General features: G+C 41.2%; 1 long non-coding RNA gene across 1 annotated transcript; it reads left to right on the top strand.

The window, feature by feature from the left end:
• Positions 1 to 16: 16 nt before the first annotated feature.
• On the top strand, positions 17 to 12124 carry LOC125623104 (uncharacterized). The gene is made up of 4 exons (XR_007352899.2): positions 17 to 114; positions 2101 to 2274; positions 7143 to 7241; positions 11905 to 12124. It is a non-coding gene; the product is annotated as an uncharacterized LOC125623104 (long non-coding RNA).
• The last annotated feature ends 1861 nt before the right edge of the window (positions 12125 to 13985 follow it).

Below are 13985 nucleotides of genomic sequence, written 5' to 3'. Positions count from 1 at the left end.
ATTATGGGATGGGGTCGGGGTCGGGCTGGCTTGGTCCCTGTCATGGCGGAGGTCGGGGGGCCGCAGGGCCCCCAGTGTGTGTCTCCAGACTGGAAGAAGGGAGGGTGAGATGGGGTCAGTCTGCCCATAGCTTGTTGTCATTTATTATTTGTGTCGCTGTAGGAGCTAGGAGCCCGCGCCCTGGCCCAGGAGCCCATTGTGCTAGGTGCTGTACACCTCAGAACAGCAACATGCTCCGGGCCCCACATAGGTGCCCGTGCCCGGGCCCGGGCCCAGACATTCTTTAGTCTCTGTAGCACCTTCTGTAGTAGGTGCTTGGGCCGTTGAGTCCTGCAGTTCACGCCCAGGCTAAATCCCCACGGACTTCAGTATGCGTGGGTAGATGTGAGCATATTGTATGCTGCGGTTTTGTCCACCAGGAATATTCGCATTTCCCACCATTGCAGCTCCACCAGTGGTGATGGCTGTCAGGGCCGCTCCAGTGTAGACCAGCCATTGGCACTTTAATCACTTTATCATGTATCCTACTCAGAGCAGGTCTACAGGACACATTAGTTAAAAAGCTGGTGGCTCACTGACACTAGCACTCCCATCATTGCTACCACCAACAGGCCTGTATCAGTGGTAGAGCAACTAGGGAAGGTCTTAGAACGTAAGAACGACCATACAGAGTCAGCCCAAAGGTCCGTCTAGCCCAGTGTCCTGTCTTCCCACAGTGCCAATGCCAGGTGCCCCAGAGGGAATGAACAAACAGGTAATCATCAAGTGATCCATCCCCTGTCGCCTGTTCCCAGCTTCTGGCAAACAGGCGAGGGACACCTGCCCATCCTGGCTAACAGCCATTGATGGACCTATCTTCCATGAACTTATCTAGTTTTTTTTTAACCCTGTTATAGTCTTGGCCTTCACAACATCCTCTGGCAAAGAATTCCGCAGACTGTGCATTGTGTGAAAAAATACTTCCTTTAGTTCGTTTTAAGCCTGCTGCCTATTAATTTCATTTGGTCACCCCTAGTTCTTGTGTTATGAGAAAGAGTAAATAACACTTTCTTATTTACTTTCTCCACACCAGTCATGGTTTTATAGACCTCAATCATATCCCCCCTTATTCATCTCTTTTCCAAGCTGAAAAATCCCAGTCTTATTAACCTCTCTTCATACGGAAGCCATTCCATACCCCTAATCATTTTTGTTGCCTTTTTCTGAATGTTTTCCAAGTCCAATATATCTTTTTTGAGATTGGGGTGATCACATGTGCGCGCAGTATTCAAGATGTGGGCATACCATGAATTTATATATCAGCAATCTGATATTTTCTGTCTTACTATCTATCTCTTTCTTAATGATTCACAATAAGAAAATTGCTAGGGTCAACATAACTTCAGTGACTTCAGTGGAGAACAACATACAAAGTGAGGGTAGAATTTGGCCCTTAATTTGATCAAATCTCTTGATTCATAAATTGATGCAACTATTTGATGCTATCTTGAACTAAGTAATACTGAATAACTACTAAATAAACACTTAATGCATTATTGCAATTGTATTTTTAAGACTATAATTAAATATCCTTTTTTCTTAGGAAGAACTCTATGGCTTTTGGGACACTTTAATGTTTGTAATTAATTTTAACTTCACCACATCTCTGAGATATACAATCATTATACCCATTTTATAGCTGGGGAAACTGAGGCAAACTGGCTTACTCAACTCACAAAGTTAGTTGCATAGTTGTTCCAGACCTATTGTCTGACCAATAGACAACGTTGCTTTCCCAGTTAAAGGGCCATTAATGACTGTAGGCACATCAGCCACTCTCAAGTTTATTGGGGTAGCTATACAACAAAGCTCCTGCAAAAAGATTCTCACTCCTGTGCATGAGTCATTAGTGGCCACTTTTCCTAATTCCCTATGGTGTTCTGCACAACTGAGGTTAGGCTGCAGGATATTTTGAAAGATCTGAAGCTTCCTCTTCTTCTGTTTTGTCATAATCTGAAGATGAATGTTTTTGCAACAATTATTTTCTGCTTGTGACCTGACCCTGCATCATTATACAGGGCTTTCTTCTTTTTCTGATCAAGTTCATTCCTGTTACCGTAGAACCTCAGAGAAACAAACACCAGAGTTACGAACTGACCAGTCAACCACAAACCTCATTTGAATTGGAAGTATGCAATCAGGCAGCAGAGGCAAAAAAAACCAAATACTGTACAGCACAGTACTTTGTTAAATGTAAACTACTAAAAAAAGTTGTTTTAAAAGAAAACGGACAAGGTAAGGAAACTGTTTCTGTGCTTGTTTCATTTAAATTAAGACGGTTAAAAGCAGCATTTTTTTTTCTGCAAAGTAAAATTTTAAAGCTGTATTAAGTCAATGCTAAGTTGTAAACTTTTGAAAGAACAACCATAATGATTTGTTTGGAGTTTTGAACATTTCAGAGTTACAAACACCCGAGGTGTTTTGCAGTCTTTCTTGCATGCAGCCACCAGGGGCTTTTCTTGTGGCCACAGCCTCCTGGGCTGTGATTTGCGGGGGTGGGAGGGAGAGTAGTGCCACTCCTCGCCCCCATTTCTCTGGATGCACTGCCTTGGTATTTGGTTGCTGGGGCCACCTGCAGGGGTTGGGCTCTGCCCCCATCTGGCGTCAGCTAGGGCACAATGCTATAGGTGCAGGGAGCTGGTGAGTTCCCTTCCTTCCCAGGGCCGGTAGGGCTCAGGCTTTGGGCTTCACTGCTGGGGTGGGGGGCAGCAAACTCTGGTCGTGAGGCTTTGGGCTGCAGCTCTGGGCTCTGGCTGCATGACTGCAGACCCCAGGCTCCAGCCACACAGCTTCGGGCTCTGTCCCTGGGCTCTGGCCATGGGGCTTCGTGCTCTGGTCACAGGGCTTCAGGCTCCAGCCTCCTACTGCCTCCCTCAGCCAACCACCACCATCTCCCCTGGTCCCCACTGCCTCCCCTGACCCTCCATCCAGCTTAATTTTTCCCCAGGCTTGCCAGGGCAGAGTAAGTCTGTTGTGAAAAATTTCAGAGTAACAGCCGTGTTAGTCTGTATTCGCAAAAAGAAAAGGAGTACTTGTGGCACCTTAGAGACTAACCAATTTATTTGAGCATAAGCATCTGATGAAGTGAGCTGTAGCTCACGAAAGCTTATGCTCAAATAAATTGGTTAGTCTCTGAGGTGCTACAAGTACTCCTTTTCTTGTTGTGAAAAAGTGATACTTATGGTTGTTAATATCACTTTTTCACAACAGACTTACTAGCTAGTAATAAATAAATTACAATGATTTGGATGTGTTTGTGTGTGTATTTATTTGATTTTCCTAAAGTTAATTAAATATTTTAGGGGAAAGTATGAGAGCAGCCACCAGCAAGAGTTGGTGGCCCCACACTGAGATCACCAAAAAAATTTGTCCTGAGAACCCCTTGCTATCTTTATGACCACCAGAGGGCGCATTGAATTTTGTAAATAGCACATCAGAATGCTTACAGTGCCATCAACAATATCTGAATAACATAACTTCCAGTTGTAACTTTTGTGTGCGAATTCTTAAATTTTGGAGAGGTTTCAGCTGTCATACTGGAGACTGAAATATTTCCATAGACTAGGTACAGTATGGGCAGCAGCAGTGACAGCTTCTTCACATTGTCCTTTGTCAACATGCTGCACACCTGATCTGGACAGACCTCATGTAAAGTCCCTATGGTCTTGTCAGGCTTTGACTTCTCTGCTGAGACTGCCAGCAAGAGGACTAATTAGTGCCAATTGTGTTTGAGTTTTGTTAGGCAAACAACTGTCTGCCTGTAACTGTATCAAGACCACAAAATGGATGGTTCTCTATTTTAAAAAACAGCCCTCCATTGGTAACAACTGTCAGTCACTACTAATTTAGGGTGGATTTGAATTTACTTCTTATCGTGTGACAGTTTCCTTGAGTCATCCTGCTCCCTAGAAATTCATTATTCTGTTAAGGACAGGTCTCTTCAATGCACCCCACTCTACCTGAAACCCCAGAGCAGTTTACTTGCTACAACTGTATCACTTGGTTAGCCCTCTAATACAGTGTTCTGTTAAAATGTGTAAAATCCTACTTTATTTCCTTCTATAAGCAGAGGGAGGAAAGTTGATACACATTGACATTTGGGGTTTTTTTTGGTACCTTTTATCATTCTGGGTTTTTTCTGGGTTTGATGCAATTGGTAACAAGTCTATGCATTTCCTTTAAGTTAGGTCTAAGGAAAGATCCTGGTTCTTTTTATGCTTAGTTTTCACATTTGGGAAAGAAGATCAACAATGACTTAAGATATGGTTCTACTTTGGAAAGTGACTGTAAAAATGACATTGGGGGACACCATCCTTTTTACCTATCAGTGATTCTATATTGCATGTGCTCATTTTACAATCACTTTCTAATGGAAGATTTCTAAGTCAGCTTTGGATCTGAATTAAATCTGTAGTTTTGTCTCCCTCCATCCCTTCTTGTGTGTGTATAATGGTTGTGTAGGCTGAAATCTGCCCTCCTCTTGAAGACAATGTGGTTGCACAGGTGATCTTCACTGATACCAGTGCACTCACACCAATTGGGTTTATATATGTCTAATGCATTGGCACTTAGTGAACAAATCTGATGATGCACAAGGAGAAATGGAATCCAGCTGACTCTCCCGTAACTGTATTGACTCTGCAGAGTTAACCTGAGCAAAAAGCAATCACATCTTGGGTGAAAGAGGGAGGGATAGCTTAGTGGAGGGGGAGGGATAGCTCAGTGGTTTGAGCATTGGCCTGCTAAACCCAGGGTTGTGAGTTCAATCCTTGAGGGGGCCATTTAGGGATCTGGGGCAAAAATTGGGGATTGGTCCTGCTTCAAGCAGGGGGTTGGACTAGATGACCTCCTGAGGTCCCTTCGAACCCTGATATTCTATGATTCTATGAAATCCTGGCCCCAATGAAGTCAAGGGGAGTTGTGCCATTGAGTTCAATGGAGCAAGGATTTGTCACCTTACTGTTAGTCCCTAAAGCACATGGAACTCTGAAGACATGCATGGAGCAGGTCTGTTGAGTAAAAAGTGCCATTTTTACACCTTCCAGAAGAGAACCATACTTTAAACACCTCATCAGGATGACCCTATTGCTGAAGCAATATCTGCTATCTTTATTTTTATTTTTCAGTTCAATTCCCTAGATTGATTGTATGGAATTAGCATCTATATCTGCTTCCCCTGTGAAGCACATCTTTATGTCCTATGTATGTGACTAGTGCTGTAGATGTTAATGTTCACATTGGTATTCTATATAATAGTGGATGTTGAGAAATGTGGTTATCTAGCTGAACAACGTAATCTTGGAGGTTTTGAACAGTTCTTCTTTTATACATAACTCTGGAACACTGTTCGGCACCTTTTCTGTTTGAAATAGTGAAGACCTCTATCATCACGTGCTGTAATGATAAAGACTTACATTTACGTAGCACATTTCATCTGGAAGGATCCTAAAGTGCTTTATATTCTTTTTATTCATCTCTGTCATTGAAATCTGCCACTTCTGAAGAGAAACTAGAGAGCTGTCTAACATATCATGTTATACTGTATTATCAGCTCTCTCATGATTAATATTTTCTTAAGTGTTTTACCAGGGTTTCTCTGAACTTACAGGAACTGTGACACTGACAGGCCTTTTTTTTTTTTTTTTTAATCAAGCTGCTTTTTACTCATTAGGTGTTGGCTAAAGCAAGCAGCACTGTCCTACTAAGTGTGGGACCAGATAATTTAGTAAACTAAGATTTTTTTTCCCCAAAGATGTACACATACATCCAATCCACAAGTAAATTGTATAGAACAACAGATAAACACAAAGAAAACAGAAAAATAAAACTTCTTCCTGCACAAAATAAAGGCAAAGTATACCCAGAATAAAAGAGGAACAAAAATAAAACCCAGCACACATTCGACCTGAAAAGCAGGTTCCAAACAGCACACTTTGGAGTATATAGCACAGACAAACCAGGCACAATAATAATATTTACCTCCTTCACAGATGTGCTGGTAGATTAAGTTATTTAATTATTATGAAGTGATCCTCACATGGAAGGTAAGATAACCTGAAAAATCAGCCAGTTAGGTCACAAAATATTGTAGATTTCAACAAATTTTATGAAACTTGATTTTAAAAAAATTCATCAAATTTAAAAATATCACTGCCTATGTGCCCTTGGGCAAGTCACTTAGCCTGTCTGTGCCACCATTTCCCATCTGTAAAATGGGGGTGATGATAAGCTTTCCGAACTCACAGGGGTGTTGAGGATAAATACATTAAAGAACGTAAAGTGTTTTAAGATCTACTGATGAAAAGTGCTGTATAAGAGCTAAGTGATAGTATTAGTACCTGAAAGAAGTGCAAAAAGAAAACAGCATTACTTTTTAAAATAGTTCAGTTCTACCCATCTAATCTCTTATTTAATAGCACAATGAACTGTTTCATTTTTAACTATGATTTTTAACTTAAGTGTCCTTGTAAAACTATATTTCTATGCATCAGAGCAAAAGATACTAAGATTCCATCAAGCCATTTCATCAAGAGCAATTCAGTAGCACTGTTACTTAAGTGCAAATCTTGGCCTGGCTGTGTGTGTGTTTTGGCAAAGTCAACACGTTTCTTTATGCTAGGGTGAAATTGAGGAAACTTGTTGGATGGGGTCAGACACTTTCCTGGCTACATCTTTTAATTTTTTTAAGGTACTTGCACTAATTTAGAACTGGATAAGGTTCATACTGATATCCATACTTTTGAGGAAGACATTAATGTGAGATCATTTTCCTATTGAATATGCCACATGAAGGACTCTTAACTAGCCTGCCAAATGTTGCAATGTCTACTATCTTTTTAGTAGGGAAAAACTTCCTGCCAGTAAGATCTATTACCAGGGAATAGCCTCCCAAGGGAAGTGGTGGAAGACCCATTATGGCAGACTTTTAAAATCGGAATGGACAAAATCCTAAACAAAAAAAATAGTAGAATTACGCAAATACAGGATTGCATCTCAAACATCTATAATTCTGTTTTCACATGAGTCACGATTCCAAGTGATTCTAATACTGACCAAAACATACTCCAACTGTGTTTAAACCACCAGTTGTCCTCATTTTACAGGCAAGAAAACTGAAAGAGAAATTGTGACAAGTCTATGAAGAAGCTGCAAACTGAACCTAGATCTCCTGACCACCTTGTCCTGTGCCTTTACCAAGGCAGGTAAGTAACATTATCCCATATAACTGATGGAACAACTGACACACATCAAAATTAAGTAACTTTCCCAAGGCTTCACCGAGAGGCGGTAGCTGGGCTGGAATTAGGAGGTCCTGGCTCTCAGTCCAAACCATTAGACTGTGCTGCCTTCCTGAATACTTCTCTGGTAGGGGCCTAATCCTGTTGCCGTTACTCACATGAGTTTCCTCCCTGACTTAGCTACAGATAAAGATGAGAATGTTGTCCTTGACAAACTTATTTTAAAGCAAACATTGTTTCCACTCTGTAATAGAAAAGTTTAACAAGTCAAGTAGACAGATGGTTTTGATGCTAAATAAAAACAAGTCAAATAAGCCTAAAATAAACTCCATTCTGGTCTAGCAGAACATTAGCCTTTAAATAAATACTAAGGAGCCTGGGAATATTAGTCCCTTTCTCTGTACAGTGGATGGCATTACAGGTTATATTTATCAAACTCAAATCCCTAAAATAGCAGGGGAGCGGGATAGTGATGTCAGCTGTTCTTCAGACACAAAACAGGTTGTTTTAAATGTCTTAGTCTGAGCTGAAAAACTACGTGTGTGTCTGACAGTTTATTACACTGCATGGTACCTCCGCTCTTAATTCACTGCTCAGTTTACACTTTAGATAAGCTATTACCAGCAGGACAGTGGGGTGGGAGGAGGTATTGTTTCATATTCTCTGTGTGTATATAAAGTCTGCTGCAGTTTCCACGGTATACATCTGATGAAGTGAGCTGTAGCTCACGAAAGCTCATGCTCAAATAAATTGGTTAGTCTCTAAGGTGCCACAAGTCCTCCTTTTCTTTTTGTAATCTGGTTGAGCAAACTTCACAGAAATACTTCATTTTGTTTCGCAGCTTTAAATTAATGGGTATGAATGAGTCTTGGACTTTGAGGTGGGAGGATTCAATCCAGCCACAGTAACCAGGGGGGATACACTTTGCCCCAGTTTTTGTGCATTTTAGAATTGTAAGCAAATGTTATTTAGTAAGGGTCTAACCTTCCCTTGAGAGTAGAATATAGGACAGCAGGGGGCACATTTGCCAGTACAGTCAGGGGGTTTACATGGAGAGCCAGCAGCAGGAACGCTGATCAGCAGGGATCCTAAGTTTTTTCCATGATCAAAAAAAACCCAAAATTCTCTGATTTTAAAAAAAGCATAACAATTGGCTTTTTTCTGCAAGTAAAATGAAACGCTGAACTTTAGTTTCCTTATCCACAATATATATAGGTATAAATTGAACACTATTTTATTGATATATTTACAATTTTTAAGCAAGTTCAAAGTCTACCAGTTCCATCAATCATTATATTAAAATAGAATGATCCAGTCACAGTGCATTGTTTCTTTGCTGTTGTCAATGGCCCTGCTGTTTCAACCTCGTTTTAGTTTATTTTCATGTTTTATGTTTAGCACTTTCCATGTATTCTACAATTGTCTGCCTTTGAATGTAATCTAATGCCTTGCTGCATACAGTAAGAACAGCACATTACCATCAATGTGAAATTTGTTCTTGCCAAACTCAGTGACATAGTATTTAGGCATGATTTTTAAAGTTTTCAGCATCTTTTCATAACTTTAATTACGTCTGGAGGCTGAAGTGAAATTTGAGATGTATTAACCTATACGCTGTTGAGGAACCTCTATATGCTGGAAGCAGTTTATCGGAGTATGTTTAGCTGTGAACATTTAAAGCACATTCAAAAAATCAACCAAAAGAAGGGGAGGGTGTGCTCATTGAATAAGTGACACTGGTACTTTCAGTAAACTTCAGTTAATGTTTTTCATTTTTTTGCAATATGTAAAAACTAAAGATTCTCTGTACAAATGCAGATTCCGCGATTTTCTGTGGCAAACGGATTTCTAGGATCCCTGCTGATCAGTGAAAACAATGAGGAGTCTGGTTCTTAAAGGCTAACAGATTTATTTGGGCATAAGCTTTCGTGGGTAAAAAACCCACTTCTTCAGATCCATGGAGTGAAAATTACAGATAGTGACACATGAAGAGAAGGGAGTTACCTTACAAGTGGAGAACCAGTGTTGACAAGGCCAATTCAGTCAGGGTGCTGATCAGTGAGTGAAACTAGTTGTTTCTTCCATGCCATGAAAACGATCTGGTTCTTTCTTTTGTAGCAGCCCAATAATCCTCCAGAACAGAAAACGATAGTAATATTTTTAAAGGGGTAAAGCACCTGTCATCCTGCAGGATTGTATGGATCAAAAGAGATCAGCAACATTTAGTTACTATTATAAGGCTGTGTGTGTTCTCCCCTTGGTCTCTGTGCAAGCCTCAGATCTGATGTGGACCGAGGGGAGCATGAACTGAAAACTTATTCTGGCCCAAGGACCATACTTAAACTTGGAACTAGGCCCTCTCCTCCAAATGAGTTTGATGCCCCTTCTCTAATATCAAACTAGTAGGACAGCCCATTTTGGAATTCATGCCCTGTCATCCAGAAGCTAACCAGAAAATAGCCAAAGTAGTTTTTGAGTAAGTTTTTAAACAAATTTGTTCTTATGTTGAAAATCTGCAAGCATAATTTCAACCTCTAGCAGTTTTAAAGTGAGTTTTAAAACCCTCAAGATGTACACCAGTTGAAATATCAACAGCCCTCTAGTGCAACAGTAATACTGTTAATTTCATAGTAAAAAGGTTCCTTTTGAGTTGCCAGTGAGCTGTTAATGTACCATCAGTTTTGTCACTCTCACTTGAATCATCTGGGAATCTGAGTTTAAGTGCCACCTTTGATTTCTCCCTGTTCATTGTTTTGCTGTTTGCACATTCAGCTGCTTATATATTGCAGAGACAGCCTCTTGCAGATAAATGTTCATGCAGAAATTTGTCACACCTGGAAGATCCAAATCACAGCACAACTGTTATTTTAAACTACAAAGGACAAGATTTTCAGAAGTGACTAGCAGTTGTGGGTGCCTAACTTGAACACCTAACAGGGCTGATTTTTCAGAGGATAGATGATCAGTGCCTTCTGAAAATCTGGATCCATTAAGGTGTCTCAGGTTGAGTACCCAAAAACAGAAGCAACCAAAATCACAAGTCTTTTTAAAAAAAATCTTATCTAGGCCCTTTTAATACAGTGATTGTTTTCAGACCTATGTGTCTTTTGGAATACATTATTAAAAGAAAATAAATTGTTGCCACTGTTGTAGAAAAGTGTAGTGAATCTCTTAGAAAAGACTGAATAGGTTACTTAATATTACCCCGTATTTGGTACTGATTTGTAAGAAATATAATAATTTGCCCATTATGAATAGTATTGAACAATTAAACCTCAAAGAACTTACTAAAATATGGACCAGTTCAGAATCCAGCTATTAACTTTACAGGTTTCAGAGGAACAGCCGTGTTAGTCTGTATTCGCAAAAAGAAAAGGAGTACTTGTGGCACCTTAGAGACTAACCAATTTATTTATTTATGAGCTCACGAAAGCTCATGCTCAAATAAATTGGTTAGTCTCTAAGGTGCCACAAGTACTCCTTTTCTTTTTGCTATTAACTTTACATACATCCTTGGTGATATTCTCTTCCAATACTCTTTCTCATCAAACTGCCTTTATTCAAGGAACATCTGCAGTCAGCAACATTAAAAAGGTCACAGTACGTGAAAAGCATGTCTTTGATCCCTATGAAAGATGTAGAAACAAAGGAAATTAAATACAACCTACTTTGTAGAACCAGAGTCCTATTTTGACAATCTGTCTGGAGTTACTGACTTTTAATTCTTTTAAGAAAATCTAATGGGGGGGCAAGGCATTTTCATCCTAAATTGGATATTTTAATCACTGTTTGATATGGCTATTGTGAAAATGTTTTCTCATTAGCTGAGGACACATTGTAGAAAAGGTTTTAATCAATGAAGAAAGTTTCCCCCATGGTTATTCTGCATATCAAGTCAATGTCTCCATTTTGGTGTCCAGTCTGTTAACAAAGGCCTGATTGTTAAATTAGGAGTAGATCAATTTAAATCATGGGATTTATACTGGTCTAAAACTGGTAAAAGTGAGAGGAAAACCAAGACTTTGAATATTTTTGTTTTTGAAACTGTCCAGCTCCATGGGGCTGATTCAAGGCTTGTTATTTTTATCTAAGGATAATTGTGAAAAGATCAAATTCAATCACTTTCTTCAAAAAGATTAGAACTGAGGAATTGGCGTCTGCACATTTTGAATGTGTTCATCACTGTCATATTTAGGTGCTATATGTATATGCTTTATAATTATAATTTTTAGGGGGAAGGCATCAGGGGGGAGAGGGATAGCTCAGTGGTTTGAGCATTGGTCTGCTAAACGCAAGGTTGTGCATTCAATCCTTGAGGGGGCCATTTAGGGATCTGGGGCAAAAATTAGGCATTGGTCCTGCTTTGAGCAGGGGGTTGGACGAGATGACCTCCTGAGGTCCCTTCCAATCCTGATAGTCTATGACTGGAAGTCAGGAGACCAGAGTTCTATTCTTTGTGCTGTCACTGACTTTGACTTTGTAAATTGGGAATAGTAATATTCATCATAGGGAATCTGTGAGGCTTCATTAATAATTGCTTGTAAAACCATGTTACATCTTCAGAAGAAAGATACTATAAAAATGCAAAGTACTGTTAGAAATAACACTTCTTTTATTTGTCTTCAAGGACCCTGTTTTTGTGATAGATGTAGCTGTTTTCTGCATAGAGTGCTTAAAAATATAAGAAGTCAGTTAGCCTGCCTGTCAGGCTGCTGGTGGTAGCGCTTTGAGGAGATTGAAAATGGAGGATCTTGCAGAAGAAAAAACATGTTGACTTCTCTTTTGTGGAGACTTTATATTTGTTGTTTCCCTTACTCTAAATAAAAGTATACATTTTATTCTCTGTCCGTGGGGTAACATAATTTTTTTTGTGCCCCACTTTATTTACATTGCTTTCTTAAGTGGGGTCATGGCAATGTGTTATGATCATTTGTGGCTGCTAAATAAGATGACTTTATTTTAAGGGCTGTCTGTTATTTGGTACTTCATGTCTATCATCCTATACAGCTCAATATACAATACACTTTATCCCATATTTCAGCAGTAATCCTGTGAAGGATCATACATTATGATACAAATGTATGCATTTGTCTTCTGTATGATTTTGTACCATGAATAACATTGTAGGGAACTATCCCTTAAAAATAAGCTTTGTCATGCATGAATTCTGAAATAGAGGTGGTCACTATGTCCCTTAAAGTGAGGTGGGAGGGTGTGTGACATGGAATCATCTGACGAACATGAATATGGTCCTCAAAAATCTAGGACAGACACAGTATTGCCCATGCCAGCTGTTCAAAAATTGAGTCAAGCTCCAAAAAAAGGTTTTTTGTTTGTTTGTTTTTTAAAATAATAAATTTGAGGGAGGTTGTTTCTTTGTGTGTGGTTTTGATGTATTGTTTTGCCTTCTGGTGTTTGAGCCGTTAGGTTTCATGCTTTCCACTTTACTTCACAACCATGCCCGCTATAAACTTAGAAAAAATAAAAGTATCACAAAACTTGCAACCTTGTGCTCTGGGTGTCCCTAAACCTCTAACTGCCAGAAGCATTGGGCACTGGCCACTGTCAGAGATAGGATTTTGGGCTTGATGGACCATTGGTCAGACCCATTATTGCTGTTCTTATGCACAAAGCACAAGAGCTGGCAATGCGAAGGCCATAAGGTGCCTGAAGTATGGTTTATGGGTAGGGTGACCAGATGTCCTGTATTTAAGCCCTCCTGCAGATGTCCTGACTTTTTCTTAAAAACTGGCAAATTGTCCCATATTTTCTGTATGGATAGGTCCTGCTGCTGGTCAGATCCCTGCTCGCCCGCCATCCGCCTACCAGCGGTGGGCAGGGAGAGGTGGGGGTGTCCAGTGGCTGACGATGGGGGTGGGTGTGCAAGGCTGGTGGCGGGGCGAAGATGCAGTGCGGGGGGCCAGCTGCTCCCCCTGCTGGTCTGTCAGTGCAGCCCCTGCTGCATGCTGGCTCTCTGCCAGCTGCACCCTATCCTGTTTCTGGCCAGCAGTGGCTGTGCGTTGCGAGCTACAGTGCCTGGTGAGAGTGGGCAGGGGCCGGTTACGTGTCGCCTCTGCTGCCCACCCATCAGACCTGTACATGCTCCCCATCTTGCTGTCTTCTACCTGCTTTGCCCCTTTGCTCTCCCAGCCCAACTGCTTCTCCATATCCCCCCCAGCAGGACCCATCCCACTCCCAGTGCTGTGTGAAGAACCAGCCCCTGGTCCAAGTGGTTAGTTCACCAACAGCCTGGCTGGCAGGCTCCTTCCTTCCCCCACTGCCTGTGGCTGGGCTGGTGCGCTGGAAAACCCTAAGACATTCCCGGCCTGCACAGTGCTGCCACAGGGACATCTCTCCACCCCTCAGCTAAGCTCTGGAGTTGGGCAGGGGTGGGGGTTAAGCGTAAGTGGTTTCCAGCCTGTCTATAACAGCCCCCTGGGCAGGGGCTTAGCACCCTCCTCACCTCCCCAGCCCCGGGCACTGACCCCAGGGCACGCAGAGCTGTTCTGTCCTAGGCACCCTCCTCTGCTGAGCCACCTCTCTGGCCAAGTTCACTGAAGCCCCTGCAGTCAGGTTCCCTGGGCCATGGTGCACAATGCATCCTTAGGGCTTAACCCCTTCCTGCCCATGCTGTAGCTGGGGAGGGCCGGGTTATGTTGGTGGCCAGTAGCAGCTTGGAGATGTTAGCTGCTTTTTGACACTGTGGTG

This window comes from Caretta caretta, chromosome 15, assembly GCF_965140235.1.
Source record: "Caretta caretta isolate rCarCar2 chromosome 15, rCarCar1.hap1, whole genome shotgun sequence".
NCBI classification, from domain to species: domain Eukaryota; kingdom Metazoa; phylum Chordata; order Testudines; family Cheloniidae; genus Caretta; species Caretta caretta.
This window is presented reverse-complemented; position numbering and strand designations above follow the sequence as displayed.